The 14123-nt window shown below is 45.3% G+C and overlaps 1 long non-coding RNA gene across 1 annotated transcript; it reads left to right on the top strand.

Moving 5' to 3' along the window:
- Positions 1-3849: 3849 nt before the first annotated feature.
- On the top strand, positions 3850-5755 carry LOC144145060 (uncharacterized). The gene is made up of 3 exons (XR_013317413.1): positions 3850-3935; positions 4468-4532; positions 5581-5755. It is a non-coding gene; the product is annotated as an uncharacterized LOC144145060 (long non-coding RNA).
- The last annotated feature ends 8368 nt before the right edge of the window (positions 5756-14123 follow it).

Raw genomic sequence — 14123 nt, 5'->3', positions numbered from 1 at the left:
ACAACGTGAGGTATTTTTGCGCTTCCTGCGTCCATGTACCTCACATGTTATTTCAACAAAGTTTAATAAAGTCATTTAACGGGCATCCACTAATACTTATTTTTCTGTCATAGAAGGCTTACTGTAATGGGTTTTGATGAGGCAGGTCACCTGTACCTCGTTGGTCAATGTACCAACGTTAACGTTTCCACTTCTTCAATTTATGCTGATTTATATGTCATTTCCATCTAACCTATTGTACTCTCTACGGGAAAAGGTGGTCGATCTGCTTGGCGCTTTGAAGCCCGCAGGTGCTGCGCAGCTTTGGTTTTGTTTCTTCTCTGAAAAAAAAATTTTTTTCTTGCAACTGGCGTAATGCTTAGTTCTTGGTGGGAACATTTTTGTGGTAGGGAACTCCGGTATAAAAAGCCACGCCAATTTATTGCATTTTACCAGCTATCGAAGTATTCCTTTGCTTTGTTCCTTGCTGACAAATTCTCTTTGGGGAGGAAATAAGTAACTATATTTTTTATATGCGTTCCTTCAGTTCTATAATTTTAAAACTATCAGGGCAATAGCTATACACAATGCAAATGATTTTTCATCATAGTTATATACATTACAAATGTTAGTTAGACGCATTGCAAATGCAAAACTTGATCCTATTTAGTCAAAGTCAAATTGAAATTTCTCTGAAAAGAATAAAAGTTGAGAATTGTTCTATAAATCAGTTGAATTTGAATATATTCATTGAGCCACAGGGGTTATCTTTTCCCTTGTCTTGCAATGCGAGGTGGACCGGGATCGTTGTGGCTACTATATTTATTGTAAGCAGAAAAAAAGATTTTATAATAAGTAGTTCAGTACATTGTTCCTTACAATATATTCTGTTCATTTCAATATATTCTGCCTACCCGCTGCCAGTTTGTAAATATTATACAGATCAATTTAGATTGTTTCTTGCTTTTTTCAGTAAAAGAAGCTCAATTATTTGGACTCCCTCTTCTGCTTCTCATCGCTGTCATCCTAGTTGAACCCTTTCACAAATTTCAAAGTGACATTTATTTAGGTGGTTAAATTCTCGTACCTTAGGTTGTGTACGGCGCAGTTTTTTACTATGTGAAAAGGTGTGCGGGAAACAGATCACTTCTCTTTTTTCAAAAGAAGAAAAAGATGTGTTGTTTTGCTTTGGGTTGTTATGGTTTGTTATTTTAAAACAGCAGTTCAGACCTCGCAAATGACGGACAATGAGTATCTTTAGTAACGACGGCTGATGTAACGATAAATAAACGCGCGCTAATTATTTAGGAAGGTTGCAAGGAGATGAAGGTGCTCTCTGGAAGGATTACACCACAGAGCGTACTTTTTTGTAGTTTTAAATTCGCAGAAACATTGGGCAACTGCTTTCGAAAGATTTGAAAGAACACTGTGGATTTTTGAGCAAATTTACGTGGTGAACGTGGACGGGTGACTTTGTATTTTTATTGCAAATATACACCATGGCTCCAAAGAACACTTCAATTTTTTGGGTTTGTACAGCTTGCAACCACGGCTGTTAAATACTTCTACTTGCGGACAATATTTTTTAATAACCGCAAAAAACTGTTCATCAATGCTACGGATTACTCCAGAAAACAAGGCGTATTCCCCAGTGGAGAAGCTTAGTCACGCTCTCTGTGTGTAAGCGTGACTAACCAGTCAGGCCTTGTATTGGGGCAAAGAACAAAAAACATGTCTGCAACATCAAATTTGATAGAAAAGTGTTTTCTGCATTTCCCGCCACATGGAGGGTCCTTCGGATGTGGTCATTCCCGTAAATTGTTGGAAAAAACGACTTTAAAATGGTAACAAAACTGCTATTTATGCGTCTAAACTTGCTATGTCACTATAGCCATTGTTCCAACCAAGGAAGCAGCTGAAAGAAACTGTCCACTTCTGCAGTTTTAGAGCTGTAAAGTGCATCGGGTAGGAAAGGCGAACGTAAATATTTAAATGCGGATTACCAACAGATTCCAATCTTTGACTTGATTTGCCTTTTTTTTTGGCGGAGCACTCAGTGCTTCGTCCACCGCATCCCTGGCGGTGGAGTTGGTGGTGGGCGGGCTGGAGACGCAATTGCCCGGGCTGACCAAATGGCTGCAGAAAAGTAGACTACTAAGCAATGTTCAAAATGAGACGACATCAGGTGCCCGGAGATGAAGAGCAATAAAACTTTAGTTCACTGCTTGCCCTTTCTTGCCTGGTACCATTTTGTTCTCGTCATTGTGTCATCTCTGCATGAAGTGGAAGTGAGAGCGACACTGTGGGTGAAAAACTGCTGAGTTTTTTAACAAGTGTGAGACCGACATAAATGTGACAGCGGATATTATTTCCAGAGCACCTACTACTATGTTGAAGGCATCGATTATTTTTTCGCATGATCAAACTTGGCAGCACTTTGCGTAGGAGCAACAAATCACGTTGTTGCTAACTTCTGCAACACTGAAATTGTGTTGGTTTTTCAAGCGAAACCCGAAAACAATGTTCTTGTTGAATTTGTTCTCATCGAAAATTATGCAGTTTTCCACAAAAAACTAAAAGATGGGATCAATAGGTTAAGGTAGGATTACCAGTTTTAAACACAGACATATATTTATGTTTTTACCAGAACACAGTCTCAACGTAGGGGTATTCTTGGGGAATCAAAAGAAGATATCTAAAAATCTTCTCGCTAATACCTATTGCTTTCTTAATTATCCGCTTGGAATCCATCGCAGGAGAGGTTAATGCATGATCCAGAGGCCTCAGGGCACACAGCACATGGTAGAAATATTTTTAGGAAACAGAAATGATGCCACGAGCAATAACAGCTTGCTGGGTGCGATGCACACAACGAGGTTGAACGGTGGTGAGATGTGGGTGCTGTTAAAATCAATATGTCACGCGCTAGGGAATGAGACGGATGGTAAGAGACGTTCGTAGTATTGTTGTGCGTCATGTGTTTTTGAGAAACCAGAGCTTTTTTTCTAATCAACATGGCTACGTCTCTTCTCGCTATAAACAGACGCATGAGGTTCCCTTCGGGCATACTTTCTCCTCATTACTCTTCAATAGGCGGTAAAGCTTCATACCGATTCATTCCGATGTACAAACCTGGGTTGATGGATATGATATCGCATTTGTCATTTTTTGACGGACATTCATTCCATGTGTCATATCAATCTTATTTAAACGCCTCGCAATTATTGCTGGACGTTTTAAAATACACTTTAAATTTTAAGAAGTGTATTCTTGTGTTCCCTCTTTATACCTAATCTTGGTTTTGTTATCCTGTCATAGACAATCCATTTGTGAGGCGGATTTTCGAAACTACCTTGTAATCACACAATTCACTAATTTGATGGGCGCCTACACGTTCAGTACAATGGTTTCAAAATTTCGTATTTTTCCAAACTGCACTATCAGACAGGATTCCATGGCGGTAATGACATGTTATTTTCAGCGCTTCCTGCTTTCATGAACGTCGCTAGCTGCATTGGGATATTTGATATTATCTTCTAAATTACTTTATCAGGCATCCAATAACCTTAGTTTGGGTGCCGGATAAAGGCTGGCGATGACGTGTCTTGATGAGGAGATTGACATGTTTTTCGTGGGTACAAAGGGCAACGGTTCGAATGGTAACGTTTGCACTTCAATTTATGGTGACTCAGATGTCATTTCCTTTTAACGTATTCGCTCTACGAAAAAAACAGAGACGACGTGCATTGCACTTTGGATTTACAGGTGCTATGCCATTTGAGATTTTTTCAACATTTTTTTGAGGTCCCTTTTGTCTTTTATCTCAACAAACGCTTAGTGATTGGCTGTACCATTTTTTAGTAGAGCAGTTGTGTATAAAAAGGCACGCCAATATCCAAATTTACCAGCTATTGAAGTAAATCTGTGCCTTGTTCTTGTGTAAGGAATTCGCTTTGGTAAGGAAAGCATTAATCATAGTTTCTTTGCGTTACTTGATTTTGTAAATTTTTTATTTTTTAAATTATCATCGCAACAGTTATAGATAGTGCAAATGTATTTTTGTTATATTTAGCTGCTAACTACAAAATAATTCTTAGTCAAAGACAAAGTTCATAGATTTTAGAAGGAAAACATTGTAGAAATGTTATATAATAACCTTTTCTACTTAGAAGAATAATTTTATTGTGTGTACTCAATAAGTGGTTATGATAAAATAACACTCCACGGTTTTGACCGATTCAGCTGAATTTAAAAAGGTTCCATCGACGGCACTAAATATAACTTTTCCGTATTTGTGCAATGCCAAGTTGATGGCAAACAAATTTGGGTAATATGATTATTGCACGTAAAATACTTATCGCCTATTACGTAGTTCAGTGGAGATCTCTATGAAGTGACAAAATAGAACTTTAATATGTATTCCCCACCACCGTTGCCAGTTTAAAATTTTAATTAAAAGGGTATTCCGGTTTTGTTTTCGATTTTTAGCAGAAGAGACATGATGACTCGATTCTTTGGACTCCCACTTCTGCTTCTCGTCGCTCTCATCCTAGGTGACGCTTTTCAAACATGACTCAAATCAAATATTTTCTAATGAAGTTGATTTGTTTTGTCTTACGTTAGTGTTCGATGGAGTTGCTTACCAATGGCAGACCTGTACTGAATAAATGAGCCAACATGTCTATTTACAAAAAAGAGAAAGATTTCATCTTATGTTCTCGCTAATTCTGAAGCAGTATACAGTTGAAACCTCGGGAATGGCTGAGAACAAATAATTTTTGTAAAACCGGCCAATGCGTCGCAGTATAACAACGCACTAATTATTTAAGCGGAAGATGTAGCCTTTATAGCGGCACGAAGACTCTACGTCAAGAAGCTGAAAAGGAGATAGATGTCACTATGTCTAACATTTACAGCACAGCCCAAATTTCGTTGTGTGGGTTTAGGTTCTGAGAAAGAATGTAGACTGTTTTCGAAACATTTAAAGGAGTAGCGTGGATTTTGGTGCAAGCTTGCGTTGTCTACGGAGACAGACAGAGTGGATTTTTATGCAACAATACACCATGTCTGAAAAGCATTTGTCAGCTTTGATGCTGGCACCGCTTACGAACGTGGAATTCGATACTTCCAGTTGCTTCCCCAATTTGCTCAGAACAGCATAAATAGGCCAAGAGACATTGACTCTCTGTGAGACAAAACTACGCGTACTTTTCAGACAAAATGCGTGGTTCAGTTCATTATTTGCAGGATATACCTTCAGGAATTGTATTAGGCCAAAACACCAAAAACGTGTCATCAGAGTTTAACCAGCAAGCGTTTTCTACATTTCCCGCGCACGTACGACTCTTTAAATCCGGGGAGTCCACTTTAAGGCTCGCAAAAATAAAGGACTCCGAAACGGTTACAATGTTGCTATTCGTACACCTGAATTTACAATGGCACCTGTAGCCATTTTTCCTGCAATTAAATAAACGGAACAAAGTTCTCTATTATATAAAGTTTGAGGGCGCTGTTTAAAACATGTACAGGCGAACACAACCATTTAGACTGCTTCTGTAATAGCTTCCACGCTTTGACCTTACTTCGATTCTCTTTGCTTAGCCCTCACTGCAACGCCGACCGCAGCCCTCGGTGGTGGAGTTGGAGGAGGCCGTGCTGAAGAAGCAATTGCCCGCGCCGAGGAACTGGCGGCACAAAAGTAGAGCAGCCTGCAACATTGAAAATGAGAAGACATCGAGTGCCTGGAGATGGAGAGCAATAAAGCTTGAAAAAAGTGCTTTCCTGTACTCCTCTGCTTTTGAACACCTCTGCTTTTGGAACTAGACTGGTCGGGCTCACGTGGACCGCTCGGGGAACGTAGGCCTGTTGGGCCAAAAGAGATGATATGGCTTCCACACGTTGAATTCTACTGCATTGCCGAACAGGTTCGCGCAGCGGCACTTCAAATTCTTCCCAAAGTTTTTAAGCTTTGCAGCAGTCGCCGGCACATTTACGTCGACGTCGTCATCACTGTGAGCATTCACAGTGCACCGATTGGCAAAAAAGTTTGTTTGACTCGTCTTTTAAGTCGGAGCTTGGCCGCGCCTTTTTATGAAAACAGTTAGCCGATGTTATTACAGATGCTATTAAGAATAATACATATACAAAGGACTATCCCGGTAAAATTCATAGCGGTTGCATGAAACGCCGGCGAAGTAAACAACGAAGACGCTTGTGGCGTCATGCATCCCCTTTACAGATAGTTAGTAATATTTAGAGTACGAAGTTCTGGGAAGTTCTTTTTCAAGGTTTTTTTGCGTACCAGGCTAAAACATACACAAAAAGTTTAGGTAAAGGCACTGATATTTGTTGAGATTTCCTTTTTTCTCACCGCACCACGCAAGTTTCGGTTCCAGAGCCGTTCAGAAGCTATGGAAAAGTTGACTCTCTGTTTCGGACTAGGAAAAGAACATCATAGTTACTGCAGACATTTTTTAAATTTAGTGACATTAGCAGATTCCAAACTGCCAAAAATGACTCTAAAAAGTTTTTTGTAAAGTGATAACATACCTAAACAGATGCTAGCAGAAATTCTATTTGCTAATTTTTTTCTACAATGATCACGGTTACGACAAACGCCAGCACCAGCGAGAGGGTTTCGAAGGTTGTGCAAGGCGTTCTTTAGCTTCGCTTTCAAAATTAATTAAATTACAGGCCGCGTCAGCCGCAATTCTTTCGAAAGAACAGCAGATTGCACAGTTACAAATGGCCATGGGTTCGGATCTGACTTGGCTCAACGTAACGCGGTTCTGACAGAGCTATAGACTACGAATCCCACCGAAGATTGAGAAAACGCAGTGTCTAGAGTGCCGTCCGACGGCACTTTAGCTGGCCGCTGCAGGCATGGCTGGAGTGCCGTCCGACGACATTCGAATATTTAAGACTAGGCTAGCACCGGTCCAAAGCGTTTGTCGTTGTAGTTTGAGGATCCGCCTTAGATTCGTGCTCGCAAGGACGGTGGTTCGAGACCGGTTCTTGCATCGGTTTTTTGTTCCATCTTTCTATTGAAGTATAATATTTTACGCCTTAGGTTAGTTTTTGTGTTTCAAATGATTTCTTTGTGTGCGTTAGGTTATCTTATGCTATGTTTAGGTTATGTTGCCTAGCTTTACGTTATCTAGAGCGATGTAGTGCCAGACGCGGCAATTTTGCCACAAAACGCCGGTGAACGTCGATATAGTGCACTGCTTGTAATACCGTCGAACGGCACTCTAGACACGGCCTTGGGAAAACCACCTAGGTTTCATATGCGATCGCATCGCTTCTGTTACGAATTTCAGGTGTCTCGCCGAGGACGACGACGACGGAGTAGAAGGAGCGGTTCGTTTGTGTTCTTGCTCCGCCAGTTGTTTTCGCCAGATCTCGTGGTTTTCGGTTGGTTTACATCCAGTGATCTGTAGTGACGCTGGAACATCTCTGGCCCCTCCATGGTCGGACTGCAAGCAAAAGGATGGCCCCTTAGAGTTCTCCTCGGTATCGGATCCGGCCCACCGGCCGCTAGGCCTAACCACACTGGCTCTCAGCCACTGGCGGGGTCGACGGCGCCCCTCTATATCACGCATGCGAGAAAAGCTCTGCGAACGCAATCCACTGCGCCTAGGTAGACGCTCGCTGCTCCAGACATCGCTATAAACCCGGCTCTGGACTACCCGCTGCAAATGGAGGTAACGCTACCGTTCCCGCTATCCCCGGCGGACCCCTCTACTTTATCGAAGCGGTCTTCGGCAAGGTGCGGCCCGAGTTAGGGCTGAGGTTTCACCCTCGCCTGCGGCCAAACGGGTGTGTACATCTGTCACAAACACATCCCTGCAACCGACCGATGAACGGTGTACAACAGCGACATCTACTTCATCCCGTACAGCCGCCGCCAGTTAACAGGTCCCTACAACCAATGAGCAGAGTCCCTCTGTGTACAAAGTTGCCATCAAACCTCGAGAGCGATTCAACATCCTCTCTCTTCCAACAAGGACACTGAAGCAGACGCTCGACGGATGCCTAGGAACATCCGGATTTGCTGGCTACGCGTACCACAGCCGAACCAACACAGTGTCTGTGTGGGTGTCGTCGCCTGAGGCAGTGCAGCGACTGTGCGCACTAGATCATATTCTTCTGTTGGCCGGAAAACAACTACCTATATAAGCGTGCCTGCTCTCTGGTACTGACATCCGACGCTATGTTGTTTCGGGAGTAGACCCCGGAGAGAATTCTGAAGACCTGCAGGCCAGTACATTGTGCTTTGTGGCTCCCGCCACCGGTAGAAACCGCACAGTCAAATTGTGCAATAATCTTCGGTTATGGAAGTTGGCGGTTGTGCAAACGGACGTGACTAAGCTCACACAGCGCCTGCCCCGCTTAATTCATCGCCCGAACCGCAAGCCTCCACCATAACAAGACCGGTCGAGTCGGCGCCGTTTCGCGCCAACAAGCATGAACCCACCAAAGCCTGTCCCTTCTGCTTTCACACACCATGAGCGTCTAGAGCTTGTGATGCAGCAGTAGCAGAAGTTCATGTGAGTGTTAGCGGCCAAACTGAGTTAACTCATTTTACTGTGCATGTTCCACAATATATAGTACAATAGAACTGTCGCGGAGTCAGAGAAAAAAATTGGGTAGCTTCGGGAACGTTTTCGCCTAGGCAAACAGCGAGCATGAAATTTACTACTACAGTAGAAAACCTCTCTACCTCACTTCCAAACTTTTACGGCTGACGCTACGCCATCCATATATGATCGGCGTTGTGGCTCCAATGAATCTCGGCCAGGCAAAGCCGCCATCTATGTGCTTACGGCTTCTCCGCAAACTCAGATCCCCTGGACGAGTCGTGTACCCAATGACAAGAAATTGGTGCACTGAAAGCACAACTGCCCAAGTACGCAATAATGTTGGTGTCATGTTATGTACGTCCACATAGCGAACGTGCGCCTTGTCTAAGATTGGGCTTGTTGACATCTCTACGGCATTCCCACGCTGCCTGTTCCATACTCGTGGCCGTGAACTTTATTGCCCCTCCTTGGGGTTATGCAACCACAAGGGCACGCAGGCGGGCGCTACTTGCCAACTTCATCGACGCGCACTTCACCCTCCATAACGACATCTCGTGTCCTACGCGCCAATATATTCATCCCGGTCTCGTTAAGGAAGCCCTGCGAAGCACCTGTGAGGACACATCGGCAGCGGAATCACAGCAGAAGCCTGACCTTCGACTCTTACAGCTATGGCGCCAGCGCGAAGAAGCTGAAGTGGCTGCCTCCCGAGATCCATCGTCTGTGGAGGCTGGAATACGCTTACAACGTCTGACTGCGGCTGCCAGGCGTCATGAGAAGCGTCGGTCAAGTCAGCGATGGATGAGCTGGCGTAAATTGCTCGATACATCGGCGACTGCATCATCAATCTGGCACACCGTGCTATGGAAAGTAGTGACCGCTTTCCAGATGTGGTTGCCAGTGCACGTCTGGCATTGGAGAGGGATCCTGCGCAATTTGCCGCCGATGTTGCCCGCGTCCTGTTCCCGCCTTTCACATTCTTCCAGCCAGCAACCCGTGCCCATTTCTCCGGCCGAGTCGCGTTTGTTCCTCCCCTCCTGATGACGCCGCGCGAGGAATTCAATCGCCTTTCATGATAGCCAGGTTTCTTGCTGCGCTTGATAACGCCAAACAGAGGACCGCCCCCGGGCCAGATGGCCATACGTACGAGGTTTATAAGAAACTCGACGATCCATGCCTCAGCAATCTCCTTGACTCCATCAACGAGATGTGGCTTTCTGGTCACGCACCAGTATCTTGGCTACTCGCTGATACCGTCCCGATAACGAAGCCCGGTAAGCCACCCGATCAGCTCCCTCATTTGCGTCAAATAGCCTTGACCTGCACCTGGTTGAAACTGTTGGTGCTCATGCTGGCGACTTGGCCTCAATGGTGGATGGATAGTTTCCGGTGGTATCACCCAGCGCAGATCAGGCTTAGTCCCCGTCGGGGTACCGAGGATGGGCTTGACCATTTCTCGTCAATGGTGCTACTTGGCGGGCGATCAAACAAGTTGCGCGCAGTGCTTGCCATGGACATACAAAAGCCATACGGCAACGTTAGCCACGGAGCCATCTTGGAAATTCTCCAAGGCCTTCTCCTCCCGGACAAGATTTGCTCTTTCCTCCGGAACTTCCTCACAAAAAGATCCTTTTCGATACGCATTTGCCAGACAAGTTATCACAACTTTACACCTGTCCGCAAAGTGCTTCATCTCGCCCTTCCTTTTTCATATTATTATGTTGCCGCTTGCCTGGCATCTCGGATCTATACGTGACATGCACTTTTTGATGTACACGGACGACATCACAGTGTGGACTGTACACTCTGGCCTGACTCTGCAAACCGCGTGCCTCCAACACGCCTAGTCTGACAATCCGAAGTGGTGGGAATATGCTGGACTATTACTGTACGTCGAAAACTCAGCTATTCTTCCTGTGGCCAGTGATTGGTGCGTCGCCGAATGGAGGGGTCGCCGATCACATTACAACTCCGCGGCCGACCTGTACGCACTGCCGCCTCAGTTCGCGTGCTGGGATTAGAAATTTGTGCGCCTTGGTTAGCGTCTATGTGGCTATGTTCCGCTCGCCAAAAAGCGCGGCAGATCCTCCACCTCATCCGATGCATCTCACATAAGTCTGGAGGCTCCTGTTTCAAAATGGCCCGTCTATTGCTACGGTCTGTACTCCAGCCTCGGCTTGTTTACCAGGTCCAATTCAGACACCTAACCAAGCGGAGTGGGCTCGAATTGAGGCAATTAACCGAGACGCAATGCTTGAGATTACCTGCCTGCCTAGGATAACGATTCGTCCTCTTCAGGCCTAAGCTCAAGTTAACACCTTGGATGAGCTTGTAAATCAGCGTCGGAACGCCCGCTTGAATAAACTCACCTTCGTTGCGAGGCAGCCGGCTTTAAGTAACTACATGGGCCGTTCACTACACACGTTCCCAGCCTGTGTCGTTACCAGCCCACATTGGCAATACCCATCGGTTTCCGACAATAGCCCACAAACGCTACTGCGCAATCGATCCGATGGACATTCTGACATGCTTTTCGCGGACCCACAAGAACTGGAGGCTTACTCTCAACTTGTACTTGTAGCATAGTATTTAAGCTGTCGGGTATACTATCGCAAAAAAAGTTCGTATGCACCATGCGTATGCATATCTGCTTATTTTGATTTCGACAACTCCAAGGTTGAGGTTTCTTCTCTGTAGAGATAGAGGTATGTGTGGGTGGTTTTGTTCTTTGATATTTATATAAAAGCTATGGTATTCCTAATTTGATCAACTAAGTCTGTTCATTTGGGCGGTGACACAGAACTGTAAACTTTCGTGTGTGAATAAATTTCATTGCGAATTTGCTACAGCCTATTGTACTTCAAAGCCAAAACGTGTGAGGAATTGAGACTTTCTAATGCAATAATGAATAGGGATTATGCAAGCCAATATTAAGCGACGTATTGCTTTAAAGCAAGTCTTCCAAAGTGTGAACTTTAGAAAACCAACCTAATGTCTGTAGCATAGATGTGGCGGCCCGGCAAAAGAAAACCCTCCCTGTTATTTCAGTTACGTCGTCGCATTTCTTCAGAACCTTCAATCATAAAATCTTGACGTGAATCGATGAAAATTCTTACTAATCTGTAAAGAGTACACCGTGTCTTAGACGTTTATTGTTCTTTATTTACATCCAGCTGATGCGTTGTAAGGTTGAATGTTACATGCTGGTCTACTTTTCTGGAGCAATTTCCATTCCAGTTCACCGTCCTCCACCTCCAGCACCAAGGAATACGGTCGAAGACGCGGTGAGTGCTGAGCAAGAAGAGGAAAGTCAGGGAAAAGCCTAGATACTACGGGAGAGGCGCATTGAAACTTCCTATATTCATCTTTCGTTATAACGGATACTCTATGAACTGCACAAAGGTGAGTGATTGATTCAACATACTTTATTTGTACTAAGAATAGGTACACGAACAGTATTGTATTTAGAAGTTCAAACAGCAACTTTTTGACCATTTTTGTCGTCCATTATTCTCACAAGGCTCATAACAGGGTTCAGCATGCAAGAATCGTAAGTTCTGCGGGAAAGGTTTAAAATGTTTGTTTGTCCACATGCCTTTGCAATTTCCAAAGTCTGAAGGGTAAGATATTATCACGAAGCCAAGGACAACGCAGTTGTCTTGGAGAAAAACGTTTATTGGAACGAACTTGTGCTCCCCTAACAACTCAAAAGAATACAGAGGCGGCGAAGCAGTGGTCAACAACGTGACTTGCACAGGCGAGTGTCGTCGCATCGAATGGCGCGGCGTCTGCTGTGCAGTCTTTTATCTTTCGGCGCAAGTGTTTCTGTAACCGTCGATTCACATTCAGAACATTGTAGATCACAGGAGATTTTTCTGGGCTAGTAACGTTATGGCGAAACAGTCTGCTGATCTGAATGTGATAGCCCATGTGGCATAAAAGTAAATAATGTAAGACGCGCTTCGTTTGGAACGCAGATAACACATCCGGGCGTGGCCCGGCAGTAAAAGCAAACAATAGATAAACAAATCCATACAAGGTTCACGGCATAACCCCCCCCTCTAAGAGTGCTTCGACTCGATGCTACAACAAAACACAGTCCAAACAAACAACAAAAAAGTCCGTCATCTTCCATAGTAAGGTTTCAAGCGAACCACGTGGACGACTTCGGGCCACGTGCGTCGTCGGGATGTTCCGGAATCACCATCGGGGATCACCTCGTAGGCACGTTGGACGACACGTCGTAGAATCTGGTAGGGTCCGAAATACCATCGCTGAAGCTTCTCACTTACTCCGCGTCGACGGATGGGAGTCCAAACCCACACATGATCTCCAGGGTGGTACTCGCGGTCTCGGTGTCGAAGATTATAGCGTCCGGCATTCACCAGCTGCTGGTCCGTTGTACGAACTCGAGCCAGCTGGCGGGCCTCCTCCACACGCTGAAGGTATCCTTGGGCGTCGGCATTGATGTCGTCGTCTTCAACGTGCGGAATCATGGCGTTCGGCTGCAGAAGTCCGGCGGGCCTCGTCGGTGGCGTTTTTCGTCTCTGGCAGTCACGGCAGCTCCGGAGGTAGTGGGTAACGTCCGATGCAAGGCAGGGCCAGTAGTACTTCATCTTGATTTTTCCAATTGTGCGAGCTGTGCCGGGATGTCCGGAAGACGGGTAATCCTGGCATGCTTCCAAAATTTCGTCACAAAGATCTGCCGGGATGACACGAAGATAATTCACTCTCGCTCTAGGGCTGTAATTCTTCTTCACGACGACGGAGTTTTTCAGGCTGAATGCACGTAAGTGGTGTTTGAAAGCCCTGGGCACGGCGACGTTGCTTCCTTGGAGGTAGTCAATCATGACGCGTAGATCGGGGTCGGCACGCTGCTGGGTGGCCACGTCGCCCTCAGTAACGACTCCGATGAACGCGCTGTCTTCATCGGAGCCTTGTGGTGGTGGGTCCACGGGGGCACGGGACAGGCAGTTGGCGTCGGAGTGTTTTCTCCCGGATTTATAGACTGCTGTAACGTCGAATTCTTGTAAGCGCAAGCTCCACATACCAAGATGGCCAGAGGGGTCCTTCAAATTGTCGAACCAACACAGCACATGGTGGTCTGCCACAACCTTGAATGGTCTTCCATACACGTATGGGCGAAATTTTAAAATATCCCATATAATCGCGGGGCACTCTTTCTCAGAGGCTGAGTAGTTTCTTCCTTGGACAGACCACGGCTGGCATAGGCGATTACTTTCTCGCACCAGTGTTGCTTTTGTACGAGGACGACACCCAAGCCTATATCACTGGCGTCCGTGTGCATTTCCGTTTCGGCATTTTCGTAGAAATGCGCGAGCACAGGTGGGCTTTGCAGGCATTGTTGCAGCTGGCAGAAGACTGTTTCTTGGGCATTTTCCCAGCTGAAAGGGGCGCTATCTTTCGTCAAGCGGGTGAGTGGATATGCAATGCGGGTGAAGTTTGCGACGAAACCCCTGTAGTATGAGCATAGTCCGAGAAATCTCCGCACGCCCGTCTTATCTTTTGGTTTTGGGAAGTTCGCTATGGCGGAAGTTTTTG

The sequence above is a fragment of the Haemaphysalis longicornis genome, unplaced genomic scaffold (genome assembly GCF_048455015.1).
Source record: "Haemaphysalis longicornis isolate Haplotype H1 unplaced genomic scaffold, Haemaphysalis longicornis Haplotype H1 scaffold_7, whole genome shotgun sequence".
In the NCBI taxonomy this organism is placed as follows: domain Eukaryota; kingdom Metazoa; phylum Arthropoda; class Arachnida; order Ixodida; family Ixodidae; genus Haemaphysalis; species Haemaphysalis longicornis.
The sequence above is the reverse complement of the archived record's forward strand: the minus strand, read 5'-3'. Positions and strand labels throughout refer to the sequence as shown.